This window comes from Natrix helvetica, assembly GCF_964273705.1.
Source record: "Natrix helvetica genome assembly, chromosome: 4".
NCBI lineage: Eukaryota > Metazoa > Chordata > Lepidosauria > Squamata > Natricidae > Natrix > Natrix helvetica.
In genome coordinates this window covers 24,384,224-24,404,298 of record NC_138550.1, presented here as the reverse complement: position 1 = coordinate 24,404,298, position 20,075 = coordinate 24,384,224, and the positions used below count along the sequence as shown (strand labels likewise).

At 37.7% G+C, this 20,075-nt stretch overlaps 1 protein-coding gene across 1 annotated transcript in view; it reads right to left on the bottom strand.

The window, feature by feature from the left end:
• Positions 1-20,075, bottom strand: part of MTUS2 (microtubule associated scaffold protein 2) — a 224,671-nt gene that overhangs the window by 30,326 nt on the left and 174,270 nt on the right. The window lies entirely within an intron of this gene.

Here is a 20,075-nt window from a genome sequence, read left to right as displayed (position 1 = left end):
GAGGCTTCCCTGAAGCCTCAGGAGCGTGAAAAAAATGACCCTAGGCCAACCCAAAAGTGACTTCCAATTTGCTCATAGGGCCGTTTTTCTCCCCTCGGAGTCTTCAGGAGGCTTCCCTGAAGGCTCCGGAGGGAGAAAAACGGTCCTATGGGCAAACTGGAAGTCCATTCCTAAGGGTTGCCTGTAGGACCATTTTTTGTCATCCTGAAGCCTTTGGAGGGCCTCTGGGGTGGCGGGGGAGGCTGTTTTCGCACTCCCCAGGGTCCTAGAAAGCCTCTGCAGCATGGGGAGGGCAAAGAAAATGGGTCCATCGTGCACCAAAAGCAAGGGGGAGGGCGCGGGTTGCACGCATAGCATTATGGGTGTGGGCACACCCGCACACAACCCCCCTGCACTCCCCCCTTTTTGGCATGCGATGGGAAAAAGGTTAGCCATCACTTCAATATACCAATATAAATTGTTACATTCCATGGAGGAACAAAATATGACCGGCCATCCTTTTGTGTCTGGGTTACTTAGAGATATATCTTAACTAGAGTATTACTGATATTCCTCCACTTATAGTTACAACAATGCTGAAAATTGGAACTTATGACCATTTTTCACACTTATGGCTGTTGTAGCAACCCCGTGGTCACAGGAACAAAATTAAGATGCTTGGCAACTGGTTCATATTTATGACAGTTCCAGTGTCCCAGGTCATGTGATCGCCCTTTGCGATCTTCTGACAAGCAAATTAACAACTGCAGTGGTTCACTTAACAATGGTGGCAAGAAAGGTTGTAAAATGGAGCAAAACTCACAACAAATGTTTCACTTAGCAACTGAAATTTTGGGCTCAATGGTGGTCGCAAGTCGAGGATTACCTGTATAACACTGATATTTAATTTAGGTAATAAATTCCATTCCTGTACAATGCTTATCCCAGTAAAGTTGTATCTTACCTCTAACATCAAATACTCTTCTTTTAGTTCTACCACCTACTGAGGTTACACATTCTTGATATTACTTTATGAAACAATGATAACTTTTTTTCCAAATCTACATGTAGATATTCATGTAACAGTGCTACATTTCCTTTAATATTTCTTTGCACATGGCAAACTTAATTTTAGGACTAATCGAGAGAGATATTTATTATTCCTGATTATTTGTGACATCATATAGGCAAATGGCATACATTTTGTTATATTACCTGGTTCAACCAAACATTCTTGTATCAAGGTTTGCCAAATCAAAGTTTCACTGTATAATTAACTGAAACAGTTGATATGTCCAGTGCATTTCACATCTCCAAAATACAATTTAATTCTCTTTTGGGGATGGTAATCAGAATTTTAGAGCTTTCTAGATTGTCTAGAAGAACATATGCATTTATGAATTCTCACCTTTGATTGATATTTTTTTGAGAGGGATAAATGTTAAAAGATCTAGATTATTGCTTAAATGACAATGCATAGATGGACCTTTGCATTTAGCCCTTTTGTAAATATGATGACTTAACTGGATTTAAAATTTAATTTACTTTCATCAATGGAAGTGCTAGTTAGGATACATCTCTAAGTAACCCAATGCTTTCCTTCTTCCAACTTTAAACCACTAAAAATTATCCCAGTGGCAAAATAAAAGATAACATAACAAAAGACAAATAACAGAAGGTTTGGATGCAATTTTTTTACTCATTTTCCCAAATAAATACAGTATTTATACTATGCTAAACAATATATTGAAATAGAATGAGTTATACCTCTTAGTAAAGATCAAAAGAGGAATATAAAAAATAATCTTATTGTTTTATTGTTTGAAAGGCACCTGTATTGGGACGTGACTGATATGCAGAAAAACAGTGAGTATTCTAATCACATGCATCTTTTATTTTAAATGTTCAGATCATGAAAAGAAACGGGATAAAGGTGAGTTAATTGTAAATTTTAAAAAGCCAAATATTGAAAGAATGCTCAAATAAAATATGGGAAAAACAAGAATAAAGAAATGAGAATAAGCATCCTAATGATCGTTTGAGGGATCATAATAGCAATAGCACTTAGACTTATATACCGCTTCACAGTATTATATAGCCTTCTTTAAGAGGTTTACAGGGTTATTGCCTTCAACAATCTGGATCCTCATTTTACCAACCTTGGAAGGATGGAAGGCTGAGTTAACCTTGAGCCTGGTGAGATTCGAACTGCCAAATTGCAGACAGCAGGCAGTCAGCAGAAGTAGCCTGCAGTACTCCACTCTAACCACTGCGCCACTACAACTCCCATAACGACGCTTCTATTGAGGTTTTTTACTGAACCAGTGTGATATAATAATAATAATAATAATAATAATAATAATAATAATAATAATGACTTAGAAACAACAAAATTATAGATCAGCTAATCAGAAGGTATAGATTGGATACAAGAAACATCAATGAAGCTGTAGAGATTGTAAAACAGCAGATAACAGCAACAGCTAGAAAAATTGAAAGATATGAGGCACGAATCATCCAATACAAACAAAATCAGCAATTTCGATCCGACCAACGGCGTTTTTATCAAAGTCTTAATGTGAATGATGACACCAAAAGTCAAAAAGCAGAAAAGCAGGCCACAGTTGAATTCTGGAAAGAATTGTGGGAAAATGCAAAGGAGTACAATAAGGAAGCAAAATGGATACATGACTTTGAGAAAAGCATTGGCAACAAACAAATGCAAGTATTAGAAATAACAACTGAGATGGTCAAAAATCGAGTAAAAAAAGTAAAGAATTGGACATCACCTGGAAAGGACCAATTACATGGTTTCTGGCTCAAATATCTGACCAGTTTACATGCAATATTGGCCAGGCAACTGAATGAGATTTTACAAAATGGCCAAATTGATGAATGGTTGACAACTGGAAAAACATACTTGATTCAGAAAGATGCAACTAAAGGAACAATACCTGAAAACTACAGACCAATAACATGCTTGCCAACAACCTTCAAATTACTCACAGGCATTATTGCAGATAACATTATGGATTATTTGGAAACAAACAACATCTTGCCAGTAGAGCAGAAAGGCAACAAAAGAAGGAGCAGGGGCACAAAAGATCAGCTCCTAATTGATAAAATGATATCAGAAAATTGTAAGAACAGAAAAACGAACTTGAATATGGTCTGGATTGATTACAAAAAGGCATTTGACTCATTGCCACATAGTTGGATCATAAAATGCTTAGAAACAACTGGCATTAGCAAAAATATTACATCCTTTACTGAAAAGGCGATGAAACAATGGAGAACCGAGTTGGCAGTAGGGAATGAGAACTACGGAATGGTTAATATCAAGCGAGGAATTTTCCAGGGTGATTCACTTTCACCTCTTCTCTTCATCATCGCGATGATCCCACTATCAGTAATCTTAAAAAAATGAAATTAGGCTACCAAACAGCCAAAGAAGCCGAAAAAATTTCACATTTATTATATATGGATGATTTGAAACTCTATGGAAAGTCAGAAATAGAAATCCAATCATTGACAAACACAGTCCGAGTATTCAGCACCGATATTTCAATGAAGTTTGGCATGGAAAAATGTGCCACTGTATCCATAAAAAGGGGCAAAATCACTGCGTGTGAGGGAATTGAAATGCCCAATGGCCAACTAATTAAATGCAACGAAAATGAAGCCTACAAATACTTAGGCATTCTGCAGTTGGATAACATCAAGCATGGAGAAGTAAAAACTATTGTCAGGGGAGAGTACACCAACAGAGTTAGGAAAATTTTGAAATCTAAATTGAATGGTGGAAATACAATCAAGGCCATAAACACCTGGGCAATACCAGTTATAAGATACACAGCTGGTATAGTTAACTGGACACAAGCTGATTTGGACATTTTAGACCGAAAAACCAGGAAACTAATGACAATGCACTACAGTTTACATCCACATGGTGATATTGATAGACTATACCTACCCCGGAAATCAGGTGGCAGAGGATTATTACAAGTGAAGCAAATAGTTGAAGAAGAAAAACATGCACTGGCTGATTATTTAAAAGAAAGTCAAGAACATCTATTAATCGAAGTAAAGAACAAAAATCTATTGAAGGCCCAACAGACGAAACAAGAATACAAAAAAGATGTGATAAAATTAAGAATGGAGAGTTGGCAGAACAAAGCATTGCATGGCCAATTTCTGGAAAAAAAAAAGATAAAGTGGACAGTGAAAAAACTTGGTTATGGTTAACAGCAGGTACATTAAAGAAAGAAACAGAGTCACTAATCCTGGCTGCGCAAGAACAAGCTATCCGCACAAATGCCATTAAGACCAAAATCGAAAAATCCTCTGATGATGCCAAATGTAGACTTTGCAAAGAGGCTGATGAAACTGTTGACCACATACTCAGCTGCTGTAAAAACATCGCGCAGACTGACTATAAAATGCGGCACAATTCAGTGGCACAAATGATCCACTGGAATTTGTGCAAAAATTATAACATTAAAACAGCAACAAACTGGTGGGAACATAAGCCTGAAAAAGTCGTCGAGGGTCAGATGGTCAAGATCTTGTGGGATTTTCGCATACAAACGGATAAAATACTGGCGCATAATACACCAGACATCACACTGGTTGAGAAAAATAAGGTTACAATCATAGACATCGCAATACCAGGTGATAGCAGGGTCGCCGAGAAGGAATATGAAAAAATCGCAAAATACCAGGACTTAAAAATTGAAATTCAACGATTATGGCACAAACCAGCAGTGGTAATTCCAGTGGTAATCGGCACACTGGGTGCTATTCCAAAAGCACTGGAATTACATTTAAAACAGTTAAAAATTGACAAAATCACCATCAGTCAAATGCAAAAGGCCGCACTGCTTGGATCCGCACACATATTACGAAAATACGTTACGACGTCCTAGGCCCCTGGGTGGGGCCCGACTAGTAATCAATGCCAAATCTGGCGAAACAACTGGCCGCTGTGATACAATTCTGTTGATGCAATAATAATAATAATAATAACAACAACAACAACAACAACAACTACTACTACTACTACTACTACTACTACTACTACTACTACTTTATTGTCATTGTACATATATACAACGAAATTGATTTAGCCTTTACTGGTGCAATCCATAACATGTGTTATGTGTTGCTCACAGTGGTAATAATATGTGTTGGTCACAATGGCAAATAAATGATGTGTTGGCACTCACTTTAAAATCCAAATGGCTTTAAGATCTGACTAATGGAATTCCTCTCCCATTATGGTCATGTCCAGCTGCTCAGATCTACAGGAAAAATATTTTTGAAGATGCTCCACTGTCAAAATCCCATCTCTCAGGAATGGGGGAGAGGACCCAGGTTTGTGAAATGTACTCCTCAAAAATTACCCCCCCCCCATTTTTACAGCATTTACACAATCTGAAAAGATTCGTTTCAATATTAGCCAGCTAGGCTATCTGCCAATGGTATATCTGATACAGGGGGTCTTGTTTTGCCATGGCACGTCTTCTGTTTGATCTTCCTCCCATGTCTGCTGCTGCCTGAGGCATTCTCTCAGTAGCTCATTCTTGGATGCCAACTTATTAATATATCCCTGGATACTCTAGATTTTGTCCAGGACAGTGGCTTTGATGCACACCATACCTCACCTGCTCTCTTGTTGATTGGTGTGCAGTCTCTGGGTATTGGACTTGGGCTGGAAATGTCTCTACGTTGTGAAGAGCTTCCACTCCAGATCTTCACCTTGGCAACTTCCATGTCCTTCTTTGGCCAACTCACTATACCAGCAAGGTTTCTGATGACTGGCAGGAATATATGTTGATGGTGTGGATTCTTCCCCTTGAGCTGGCTCTTTAAGGCCTGTATTACCCTTTGGTGGTACTTGGATGTTGCTGCTTAATTGCCTCCTCCTCATGGTTCTCATGTGGCTGTGTAACACCAAAGTACTTGTAACTGGTCTGTATGTCTGCTAGATGGCTCACTGGTGGTTCTACCCCTTCAATTTTAATTACTTTCCATCTCTTGACTATCATCCAGTCCAAATATCATCTTAATGTTCTTACTGTAGATCCATGTCAGATGTATCAGCAATTTGAAGTGTGGTTCACTCTTAGTATATACAACTTAATGTCATCCATGCAGAGAAGGTGACTGATGGCAGTTCTGCCACTGAGTTTATGAAGAGCTAGTCATTGTGATGATCTGGCTGAGGCTGAGTGGAGATAGTAATTCAATTGATATATGCCACATTTTATATGCCACTTGAATGAGCTGTCTTGAGTTGACTTCCAGTATTGTCTTCTACAGTCCTATTGCATTCTTGAAGGAGGTCCTTAATGTCCTGTTAACTCAATGGCATGGCACCGAATCATAGGCTTTCCTATAGTCAATTTAGCATGTGCTGAGACTTACGTATCTAGATCTTAAGTCTTAAGTAACTGCTCTAATGTTTAGAGCTTCTAGCAACTGGTGTTTTGAGTCTCTGGTGTTTTGTAAATATATATATATTTCTGTTATATGTTTGAGTTAGGGTTTGATTGGACATGTATGAAAAAAATAAGGTCCATTTTAAGTAGGTTCTAAGAGTAGAAGGGTAATGCTCTGCAGCACTTCAGTTTATGAAGTATGTAGAAAACCACTCAAATGGAAACCTATTCAAAACTCAACAAAGGATAGCTTTCCAAAGAAGACAATAGGATCCGGTACATTAAATACCATTAACTTTACCACAGAACAGGAATAGCTGTCTTGTGCACTAATATCGTATGCCTTGTAGAGATTAAGAAAAGGACACACATGGGCAGGAACATCATGGTTAAAAAAATAGATCAGGAAATGTTAAATAGGAACTCAATAGCAGTATGGAAATGCCTTTTCAAGGTATCTCCAGAAGAAGCACAATTTTTTAAAAAAAAGGGGGAATCACAGTTACTGTACTGATCAGTAATAAAGCTTTGCCTGAATCTCTGAAAATTGAAATGTCACTTCTGCTCCGGTCACTACTGATATCATGATGTAATTTTGGCTGCCGAACTAGAAATGCAATGAATGAAGCTGACATCAGGAACCTGATTGTGGCCTGTGGCCAGGAAGGATTCTGCATCCATTTAATCCAGTGTTTCTCAAACTTGGCGACTTTAAGTCCTGTGGACTTCAACTCCCAGAATCCCCCAGCCAGCATAGCTGGCTGGGGGATTCTGGCAGTTGAAGTCCACAGGACTTAAAGTCGCCAAGTTTGAGAAACACTGATTTAATCAAAGAGATGCAATGTTGTACCAATTTTGATCCAGAAATGAATGTAATTGCTTTAGGGAAAAACAAGAGAACATTTAGAAGTGGGTGAAGTTTGTGGCTTATTAAATTGGCTGTATCCATTTTAGATGATCCAAAGTTCCCATAATAAGATTTGTTTTCTAAACAAACACTACAAAGATCCAAATGGCACAAATAGTTCATCCCTCCCCAGTTTGATATCCTACAATTGTCCTTGACTACAATTTCATCTTCCTTGGCAGCACCGTTACTAAGCAGTAAACACAAAAGACAACAGTCTTATGGAAATTTTAAACTAACCAAATTATATTCATAGTTTCGTGGATCAAAAACTAAGCAAAATAAATGTGATAAGCTTTAAACTTTTTGTTGCTTTTGCTGTGGAAGGTGGATACACCTCTGGTATAAATAAAAGACAACAAAGATACATTAATTCTCTCTCCCCCAACTTGGTTCTTTTGGACTATATCTACCATAATTCTCAATCACTAATCATGATAACTTTTTAAAATAGAATTTTAGCCTAACTCAAAGAAGAAGGTTGAAGTGTATTAGCTTAGCCAAAAGATTATCGTAGTTCATCCTGTGAGTCACATGGTTGAGCTACATATTGCTTACCTAGGATTTCTGGTTCAATGATATTATCCTGTATTAGACCCGAAGACTCTTAGACTACTTTAGCATTCCTTATAATATTAGCTTCTTTTACAGTTCACCACACAAAGCAAATTACGAGTTATGCTTAACCGTGCAGGTCAGGAGCTACAATAGATCCTATTGAAGGTGAAGCTAAGCAAAATCACATCAGATACCTGTACAATTAGCACAGGAGACCCCCAGGGTTGTGTGCTCTCTCCACTTCTCTTCTCTCTATATACCAGTGACTGCATCTCAAAAGATCTCTCTGTTAAAATACTGAAGTTTGCAGATAATACAACAGTGATTGGTCTCATTCAAGACAATGATGAATCTGCCTACAGACGGGAGGTTGGACAACTAGCCTTGTGGTGCAGCCAGAACAATCTTGAACTAAATACACTCAAGACCGTAGAAATGATGGTGAATTTTAGAAGGAAACCTCCTATACTACCACCTCTTACAATACTACACAACACAGTATCAACAGTAGACACCTTCAAATTTCTAGGTTCTATCATATCTCAAGACTTAAAATGGACACTTAACATCAAAAACATTATAAAAAAGCACAACAAAGAATGTTCTTTCTGCGAAAACTCAGAAAGCTCAAACTGCCCAAAGAGCTCCTGATTCAGTTTTACAGAGGAATTATTGAATCTATCATCTGTACCTCCATAACTCTCTGGTTTGGTTCTGCAGCCATACATGACAAACATAGACTTCAATGGATAATCAGAACTGCAGAAAAAAACAATTGCTACCAACCTGCCTTCCTTTGAGGATCTGTATACTGCATGAGTCAAAAAGAGGGCTGTGAAAATATCTACAGACCCATCGCATCCCGGATATAAATAGTTTCAACTTCTACCAGTGGTGGGTTGCGGATTCCATTCCAACCGGTATGGTTGGAACGGGTTTGCCAGCGTCCACGTGGATGTGTGCACATGCACACAGCACGCGCGTGCATCCTGGTGCTTCTGCGAGCCTCTGCGATGCTCCAGCTACTCAGTGGAGCATCACACAGGTGCTGTACGTGCTGTGTACATGCATGGAAGTGCTGAAGATGTAAAAGGATGGTAAGAAGCGAGGATGGGCAGGTGGGCCTTCCGGAGCACCATACCGGAAGGGTATTCGGTGTTCCGGGCTGGCTCCCGTATGCCAGTACTGGGGCATACCGCCTGCAACCCACTGTTGACTTCTACCCTCAAAATGACGCTCTAGGGCACTACACACCAGAACAACTAGACACAAGGACAGTTTTCCCCCGAATGACATCATTCTGCTAAACAACTAATTCCCTCAACACTGTCAAATTATTTATTAAGACTGTATTACTATTCTTCTTCTCTTTCATCCTTGCACCTATCTCTCCCAACTTATGACTATAACCGTGTTGCTTGTTTCTTTCAATTTATATTGTTTTTATTTGTTTCCTAGTATGATTTGATAGCTTATTAGTAAACTTGACTATCACTAAGTGTTGCATCTTTCTATTCTTGATGAATGTATTTTATTCTCCTTATGTACACTGAGAGCATATGCACCAAAGTCAAATTCCTTGTGTGTCCAATCACACTTGGCCAATAAATAATTCTATTGTTGAATAGGGTCATGAAAAAAAAGTTTGAACTCAAACTCTCTAAATTATGTCAGGACTGGATCGACATCTCTAATTTTTTTTATAGTCCTCCTTTCCAAAGCTGATTCTTCCAACAATGTGGTGATGCTGCTAAATTCTGGGGCCACATTCAAAATTGTTGCAAGTGCCCTAGATATTTTAGCAATAGCATTTTAAAAGAGAGGCTAGCTATGTCTGTGAAAAAGAGAGAAGCAGAGAGAAAAAATGTCTTTCTTTCCATCTGGATTTCACAGAAATAGATAGGTCAAGTAGACCGACTGCTAAATTAAAACACTAGTTCTTTATGAAGGCAAATAAAACTATGCAGAATATAACAAAATACTAGGGAAACATTTTCCTCCCTACGTCATAATATTAGATCCGTTCAGTTATGTTAAATGGTGGAAAATTACAAACCGTTGAATTAAATGTTGAATTAAATGTTGGAAAACATTATCAAAATATTTGGCATTTTAATTCTATAGGCGGATTTTAAAAACTCTTCATGGTCATCGGTAGGAATGTTTTTGTTTTTATTTTTATTTTTTTGCCATAACTCATGTTCTCCCATTATTGTAATGCATTTTGACAAATCACATTTGATGATGAACGAGAGGAGAAATTTGACCTTGACCCCATTTTCCTCCCTGACAACGTAGATAGGCATGTATTCTAAGCATGCTTAGGATGCATTGGAATAAAAATCTTTATAAATGACATATTTCATTATCTTGCAAACATGGACTGTGAAGGTAGCTGGTGACACAATAAATTATTATGCTGATATGAAATAAAACAATGTACCTCAGCTTCATTCTCAAAAGCATCCCAGTAAACAACATCAGCACCTTGGAGATTTGATTGCTAATTAGAAATAGAGAAATGATGTCTACTCCTGTTAATCTAATCCTGACAGATGTTAGAAAATTTGCAAAGGACTGAAATAGTTAAAGCAACTACGTTAAAGTCTCATCCCCCCATAAAAGCCAACCTCCATTTATATTTTACTAATTCCATAGGAAATATTTTTGTTCTAAGACTTGCAACTCCTAAATCTCTTGCATTAATGGATTTATTATGATGGTCTGGTCTCAGACCTTTTACAGATTACAGACTAACAGAGTTGGAAGGGACCTTATGGGTCATCTAGTACAACCCCTCAAACAGGAGATCCTACACCATTTCTGACAAATGGCAGTCCATTCTCTTCTTGAAAGTCTCAAGTGATGAAGCTCCCACAATTTCCAAAGGCAAGCTGTTTCACTGATTGTTCTCACTGTCAGAAAGTTCCTCCTTATTTCTAGGCTGAATCTCTAATTCCATCCATTATTCCTTGTCTGGCCTTCAGGTGCTTTGGAAAATAGCTTGACCTCCTCCTCTCCAAGGCAGCCCCTCAAATATTGGAACAATCATGTCTCACCTGGTCCTTCTCTTCACTAGACTAGCCATGCCCAGTTCCTGTAACCGTTCTTCATATGTTTTAGTCTCCAGTCCCCTAATCATCCTGGTTGCTATTCTCTGCACTTTCTCTGCATCTTTTTTATAGTGTGGTGACCAAAACTGGATGCAGTACTCTAGGTGTGGTCTTACTGGGGCTTTATAGAATGGTATTAGTGCCTCATTTGATCTTGATTTTATCCCTCTATCTTTTGATGCAAATGAATTAGTTTTAAAATATTCATTTTTAACACTCAAGGTCAGGCTGATAAAAGCATGATAAAATGAAGCTAATCTTGCAATTTCAATGTATCAAATCTGTCAAAACAAAAGCAGTTAAAAACATTTTCCAGCAAAATGCCCGTTGTCCTTGTCCTTTCCTAAAGTGCTATCTTTGTTTTCTTAACTATTAATAAAGAACATTACAAGAAGTTACAAGAATCCAATAGTTAGGTACCAACAATAAGTGAAATGCATAGCTGCTCAGCTTTGGGGCAGATTTGATAAATGACCCTGACATGGTACTAATGTTAGCCCCATATTCAACCAGATGTCTACTTCTTCTGCTGGACTCTGTTTGAAATTTCAAGTTGTAGTGACTAATTTAAAGCCTTCATAAAAAGATCAGACAAATCATGGAACAGATGCCCATTGATATCACCAAAGACAGTAGCACTATGTAGGGGACAAGCTACTGAAGCTGGCAGTCTTTATTGTGATTTATTTGTCCACTTGGCTGCCTCTGATTGGACACATCCAAAACAGACAGTGAGCTATCTGGAACAAACATATTTCCTATTCACAAATATTGTAATAAGAATGAATTCAGTTTATCAATGCAGAAGGCCCCTCAACTTATCTCTGGAATCTTCCCCCCAAAATTCAAACCACATTAGAAGCCCTTAAGATGGTAGATACCAGAATAAAGCTTTCTCAGAAGTGTCTCCCAATTTTGGCCCTCATTCTGCAAATAGATACCTAGCACTGTGTAATTATCATTTAAATAATAAAAAATGTCAACAACCCTGAAGTTATATTTGTTCTTTGTTCTATAAAGTTCTTTATTCTGGAGTTCTATCTTTGTCCTCTGCCATATATTTGTAGCTGTTTCTGTTTGTTGTAAGAGGTCTTATGAGACAGTTTGCTCTATATAGTGAATGAGATTGCTTTATGTAAATGAATTTATTTAAATTACACTTTCATTCATCTAAATACAGCTGGATACACCCTTAACTCTGGTGTCTTGTGCTTAAATGGGAACCTTACATGGAATATACTTTAAAGTACTTCTTCCTCCTGCAATTTTAAATTCCCTAAATTTATCAATATTAATTTGCAGGCATTTAGCAGTACTTCACAATAATTACTACTCCTCTCACCAATATCTCTATTGTCATTAACATGCACATGTAGCAGCTGATGGGTTCTCCACCAGAATACATGGATGAACTCAGATCTTCCTAACACAAATGCAACCTTCTTTGTTATGGCACCAAGACTGTTTTTTCTGTCTTTCTCACTATCTTGGACAAAGCCTAGCCACATTTGGTGGGTGTGGACATGGTGCTTAGTCACTGTTGCTCTTACTCCAAATGTAAGAGTTTAATTTGGGAGTGGAAGACATATCTGTTCTTATTCTTTTTTCAATAAATATTTCATCTGTCTTTTCTCGGAAGCAATCAACAGCTTTTAATGTTATTGAGTTTCAAAATTATCTGTCATTTATCTTTCCAATAAAGCATTTGAAATACTGTTATTTCAATAGAAGGAAGACAGGCACCTCCCTTCTCATTAACCTAACCTTCAATTAAACTTTACAAGACCTGATTATTATCAGGCTTTTCCCCTAAAGGCCACAGTTTGATGAGTTCTACATTAAACCATTTTCTCAACATAAACAGCACTATATCTCAAGCTATACTTTACTATCAAGATCACCCAAAAGAGGCTCCAATATGTACTTTAATAGGTATCGATTCCAATTGGTAATAGAATTTATTGAAGGTTTCTGCCAAGATATTTTATGGTAAGCAAATTAAAAGTTGATGCCTAAGTTTCAGAGACAAATAATCACCCATTGTGTATTAGGAACAAGCTTTTTTTTGTCAATACCTTATGTTACAGCTACCAAACTCTAAGCTGACATTTAAAATACATTTCACTTTGACATGCACAATTCCACCCCACCCATATTCCTTTCATCCAATAACAATGCAGCTCCAGAATCTTTGTTAAAAATTAGGTGACAAGCAAATACAATGGGAAAACAGAGATTTACCAAGGAGAAAGGATGCAAGTCAAATAAAGAGAGACAGACAGACAGAGAAGTAAAAGGACACAAGACACCTACATGTGGAGCGACATGGCAGCATCATCTCTACATCTGCATTCCACAGGTAGCCTTCACTGACGCAAATTAAAACAACAAATCAAGTCAGTTCTCTGCTCATTGTGTCACCGGTTTGCTATGACTCTTCCCCCAAAATCCATGACCACAAAATTTCAGACTGCAGAGTAGAACTGATGCAAGCAAGACACTGCAGTGTGAGGGTGAATCGGACGGTTTTTGTTTGCTTCGCAGCAAATGAGAAGTCAGCACATTAAGACAGGGATTAACACCCCCCCCCCATTCCCGATCCTTCCCATTGCCTCCACCTCCCTTCTAGTCAATCAGAGCTCACAAGGCAACCTTACCTACCGTAGCTAGAGGAAGAATCAGAGATAACAGGCTAGCAGTCTGTGGTTTGAATTAAGTCAGGAAAAGAAGATGTAAAAGATGGAAAGTACCGTTTTGTCCAGGCACTGGAGGCAGTAATAAAGCTTGCAGCAGCACTGGCCCATTCTGGCAGGCTGGCTGAAAAAGCAACCAGCTTCATTCAGATTGTTTAATTCCTAAACTCCAGGAATGCCTTTTTAAAAAAAGAAACCGGAAAGGAAAAGATGGACTGCTGGCCACTGACACCAACTTGTTTCTGTGATTCTCCTGTAGCTACCAGGTTCTCTGCTCATTTAACTTCAGGCATGCCGGAGGATGAAAAGGAGGTGGGGCCAAGCAAAGCAGATCTAGCTTCTGTCAGAGGAAAGGCAGAGAGGAGGAGGGACAATGTGCTACTGGATGCCTCTCCACAGAACAAGGCAGATCAATAGAGAGAAACCAACATAATATATGAGCAGTCATTCTCTGGAAGCACCCAGACGCTCCTCCCCGAACAGCCAAATAGACAACACGGTATGCCCAACCCAGCATCACTGTGCACTTTATTGTACCCACAGTTGCCTGCAAAGGTAGAATATAGATAGCTGCATGATGGATGTGAATGCAATATAAAATATTAAGAGAGGATATATAAGTAGTGGAGAAAGCATGCACATACGGTAGATTGGGTAAGTTATGAGAGTGCATATACTTCAACCAACAGAATTCCCAAGTTGAACTGCTATTAACAGAAGAGAATAACAGAGTGGGAAGGAACCTTGGAGATCTTCTAGTCCAACCCTCTGCTCAAGCAGGAAACCCTATGTCATTTCAGACAAACCCCTGGGGAAGATCCTTACTGGAGTGCCAGAAGGCACTCTACACAGTCAAACACAATAGTAATCGCTTGTATCAAGTGGCTTCAGATGGATTAATTTTCTGAACCATTCAAGAACGTCAAGCGTGTTAATTACCTTTCTACCACAACCATAGCAAATGCATAGGCCTTCTTCATTAGAAACATCTTGCATCATTATCTTCTCAAACTAGTTACATATTCTATGGCATAGTAGTTGACAGGCAAGAAGAGATTTCTCATTAGCAAGTGACATGGGGGCAGGATGGCAATGGCAATGATGCTGAGAGAGTGAACAGGCATTCTCATGTCTATATTATAATTCCATTTTTATGTTTTAACTGTATGTTCTGCAAGTCATATCTCACTGGCATAAGAATTCTCTTTAGCTTGATTTTAATCCACATATTTGACACAATAACTCATTGTCGGTTCCACAGTTTTTACTTGGAAATGCCTTAAATGAGTCAACTGTAATTCCCCATCATCTGTTTCCTATTTTATAATCTATTTGATTCAAATAGTAATCAGAGGCCAATGGCCGAACATTTCAGTAGGACTGCTGTTTCTGGAAAATTGTATTTAGTTACCTCCCCCATCATCCATATCAGTTTTCTCAGCCTCATCAAGTTTAAGATGTATGAAATTCAACTCCCAGAAGTCCCTAGCCAGTAGATTGGCTGGGCAATTCCAGAAGTTGAAGTCCACAGATCTTAAAGTTGCCAAACACTTTTCTTTACGCTTCAGTTTTGGTGGCAAGAAGGATGACCACTTTGAGAAAGTAGAAGGGCTCAGTAGCTCTAAGTTGGGTGTGGCATTGTTATGAGAATGACTTCATGGCAGAATCATCCCTGCTGGTAAATTCAAAAGGGGAGGGGTGAAACTAAAAGCAATCTACAATAAGGATGACATCAGATGAAGCTCTGCAGGCATGAGGGAAGCCAACCTACATACTTAGGAGAAGGTCCTCTAAAATATAAAGAAACTAGCAGTGGCAAACCACTTCTGTATTGATCATACAAAAGCTATGTATGCAAATCAGGGATAACTAATTAATTAAGATGTCCAATCAAAGTTCAAACAAAGGAATGGAGTGGCAGCTGTTGCATGAATAAATAATGAATGTATCTATTGACATTAGTACTTATCCATTGAAAATCAGTGTTATGCAAATGTTTGTAACATGTATATAACATGGAGGAAGAATTCAATGGCACATTGTAAGAGATCCTAAGAGCAAAAGCAAAACAGGACATAACAGTACTAACAGGTGACTGAAATGCAAAAGTTGGAGAAATTAGAGAATCTCATTCAGAAATTTGGACTCAGTAAACACAATAATATAAAAGAGAAAATAATTCAGTCTTGTAAAGAGACATATTCAGCTATTGCCAACATCTGGCTCAATCAAGATACGATTCTATACAAGGGGATCAGTGGATGGATACTGTTTGAATCAAATAGATTATAAAATAGGAAACAGAAGTTGTGGAATTACAGCCAAGTCATTCAAGACATTTCCAAATAAAGATTGTGGAATTGAAAATGAATTATTGTGTCAAATATGTGGATTAAAATTCAATTCAAATTAAAGAGAAGGTTATGCCAGTGAAATATGACTTGGAGATTCTACAATCAAAACATAAAGAGTCATGTAAAAGATCAGGAAATAAAGCATAGTGAAAAGGCTTGAGAAACTAGGAAGAGTTGAGAGAAATCCTAAAAACTGAAGCAGAAAAAAAAAACCCAACTTTTCTAAAGGAAAAGTTTAAGTGGCCTACAGCACAAACTATTATGATACCCAAGGATAGTTGGATTCTTTGATTAAAAAGAAGGAAGTGGTGGCTTTCAATATTAAGCAAGAAAGAATAAAGATAAGAAAAGATATCTCAATCAGAATGGTAACAAATAGAGAAAATTAACAAAACAAAGAAAACATGTCTTTTTAAGATACCAGAGACATCACAAGAAAATTTACAGGTAATATTGGTAGATCAAGAAATATGGAACAAGACAGTTTGTTTATAATTATACTAATATATGTAAACATCCAGGAGAATGAACTATTCTATAAATTTGTCATGCAAGAAAAATATCTACAGAGATGTTCAAGTACCTAGGTCATGGTTGTCGAAAAGGTGTCTTATTAAAAAAAACAGCTGGACTTTCTTGAAGGTCCAGTTACCTTTTGAAAAAAGCACCTTTGGTTTTTGCAAGCAAACTTTAGCTAGCAGTATTTTTCATAGAGGAGAATCGACGTATATATGGAAATATTTTTTTTATATTAATAGGCAGGTTTTTAAAAAGGCAGGGGAACATACGATTAGATAACACACATTAAAAATAACAATGTATACCAAAAAGAGATTTATGACTGTTTCACTAATTATAAGATGTTTAACTATGTAAATCACCCCACAATGTGGACTTTATTAAGGATACAGATATCCTTTTGAATATAAGGCTACCATAAAAGCTATATTAGAAGAAATAGAGTAGTTCTGTATATGGAAAGGAATGACACAACGAATCCCAATGTCCCCGTATCTATTTAGTTTATATAGTATTTATTTTATTTATGTCAAGGTTCAGTGACAGCTGCAATCAAAATTGGAGGCTGAAACATTAATGATTTGAGCAGCAAAGATGGCTGACAGATGACAATAAGGAAGATGTAGAAAAAATGATCATTATGAAAGTAAAAAATTGAAATCTAGATCAATATTAAATTTAGTGAACTTCCAGTAGAAGACAAAGAAAGATGGCAGATAGTTTTTGCTTCCGTGGCCTTAAGAATAAATAAGCAGTATAGAGACAAAGAAATCATAAAGAAAACCAGGATAATGAAGGATAAGGACATTTCAGTAACAAAAGATCAGAATAGTTAAAGTAATGGTCTTTCTGGCAAAAACATTGAAGCTGGATGCTGAGAAGGAGTGAAGGAAAAAAGATAGATGCCTTTAAATTATGGATTGGAAACAAATTAAGACTTCCATGGATTTCAAGAAGAATTAATGTACTATCTTTGCACTAATTAAATGGCAACCACTCCTTTGAAACAATTAGCAACTCACATACTTTGATTATCTGACTGTAAGAAAATAGCCTGATCTGACACAAAGCAATTTCTATGTTCTCAAACTCTGACTTTATTATAATTTTACTGATCCTTCTGTCCAATTATGTGCTTCTCTTTCGTAGTACTATAGGTCAATAATTAGAATTACAATGCTATTTAAGGTATATCATCATTCCCAAGGGAAGTTCCATCCCAAATGATTAAGGATGTTGGTAGGCTATGAAATGGCGCCAAAGCTCATTTATTACATGTCAATTATTCCTTATTTATGTAAGAACAAGGAAGTCCTTTGGGTCATACCCAAAGAAAAGATAGACAAACGTTGATCCCACAGATTTGGTAATTTCCCCTCTCATGGGATCACTGGATTCATACTTTCACTATGGGAAGGAGGGATTAATAATCTCATCATATTGTATCATCAAAGGGACACGGTGATTCAGTGGCTAAGACGCTGAGCTTGTTGATCAGAAAGATCGGCAGTTTGGCGGTTCGAATCCCTAGCGACGTGTAATGGAGTGAGCTCCTGTTACTTGTCCCAGCTTCTGCCAACCTAGCAGTTCAAAAGCATGTAAAAATGCAAGTAGAAAAAATAGGAACCACCTTTGGTGGGAAGGTTAACAGCGTTCCGTGCACCTTCGGTGTTTAGTCATGCTGGCGGAGATGTCTTCGGACAGCGCTGGCTGTTCGGCTTTGAAACGGAGATGAGCACCGCCCCCTAGAGTTGGGAACAACTAGCACATATGGGCGAGGGGAACCTTTACCTTATCATCATCATCACCATCATGGTGCCTGAAAATGAACTATAAAGATAACACTATAACAGATTCACCCAGTCCTAATCCGAACTTCAGTTAGAATGGGTAAAAAAAGTTAAAAAAATGATCAAATGATTGCGGGAACAAATCCCTTGCTGTTTATTGCCAGATTTACACTTCGATAACAAGGTGATCGAATGCTGTAGGGACAGTTTCAGGCCACAAATACAGCCAGTAAACTGTGTGGTAAGGATGAATATTAGCCAAATAGTGAGATACTCAAATAATTGGGGGGGGGGGGGGGAGGAACTTGAGCATTCTGGGTTGAGGAAAATGGCATACGGATACTGAAGCAGAGAAATGTGACAAGAAGGCTTGTCCAGACCATCAGTTTCTCCAGACAAGGAGAAGTTGAAGAGTTTGCCCACATTTGTGCTGGAAGGGAGCTCCTCATGAAGAAACCTGTCGGCATGAGTAAAAGCAGTAGGATCTATTTATTTTTTGTATGAGAAAGATTAAGCTCACAGTCTCAGAGCCTGTAAAATATACCGAATCTGTCCAAACTCTGGACGTTTGGATTATAACTACTTAAAAGCTATAGAGATCTTCAGAGCAGCAGAGTAATTAGACCTACTGGTGAGTGTCCCTATGACCTAGATTAGAACATGAATAAAGAGAAATGGAAAGAAATAGATACAAGGATTCAATAATAAACTACAGCAAAAAAAAAATATCTTGCGACAAGTTTGGAGTATGAAAATTTTAAATGGATAAAAGGTTTAGCCAAATTTGGATTTTGCTTATTTTAATGCAGTTTCAAATTAAATGAAATAAATGAATTGCATGTATTCCTGTGGGAAAGAGGACAGTTTGGGTTTTCCAAGAGAAATGGTTGGTGGATTTTTCTGCACAAAAAGAGAGGAATCTTCATTAAAGGGCATAGATTGAATGGGACTAAAAGGTTAAGAATAGAGGTGGGGGGGGGGGGAGAAAGGAAAGACTCCATTGGCTATTGCTTTCCCTTTTTGGACAAGGGGGGAGGGAGAAGGAGAGGGAGGGGAAGGAAGGTCGGAAGAAAAGAGGCTATTATCAAGAAAGCCACAAAAGAAAGGAGGAAAAGATTACTAACACAGCAAATATCAGGAAAAGTGATTATACCAGAGATGTTACAAATGATGCTTGAGGATTTAATATTATTATGCCAGAGATAATTTCACTGACTAATTTGTTAGTAGGATCCGGCTGAAAGATTTGCAAATATGGAAAATGAATACATATTGGAAGAATCTGCAATGCAAGTGATTGCAGAAGTTAAACAAATCAAGGAGAAATGAAGATACCAGAAAACAAGATGGAAATAACAACTAGAGAAATGAATGAAGCCCTGAATGTGGCACTGTTGGAACCAAGACAGGAAGAAATTAGTCTGAGACTGAGCTTAATTTTGGAGCCTTAAGGAGAAGCTCTAACAGAAATTATGGAATGGGAGAGGAAAACATGAGCTCAGAAGCAGTATACTAATAAGGACTTTCATAAAAGACTGAAAACCTTGTATGGACCTTTGGATAAAAATAGTTAAAATGATGGTTAATTTTCGATTCAGCTAATTAAACAGGGTTGAATATGGGGAGAAGGGAAATATGTATCAAATTTTAAAGGGTAGGGAGAGAAAAATAAGCTTGTTTGTAATTGCTGCAAAAAAACCCCACCAGAACTTGCTTCTTTTT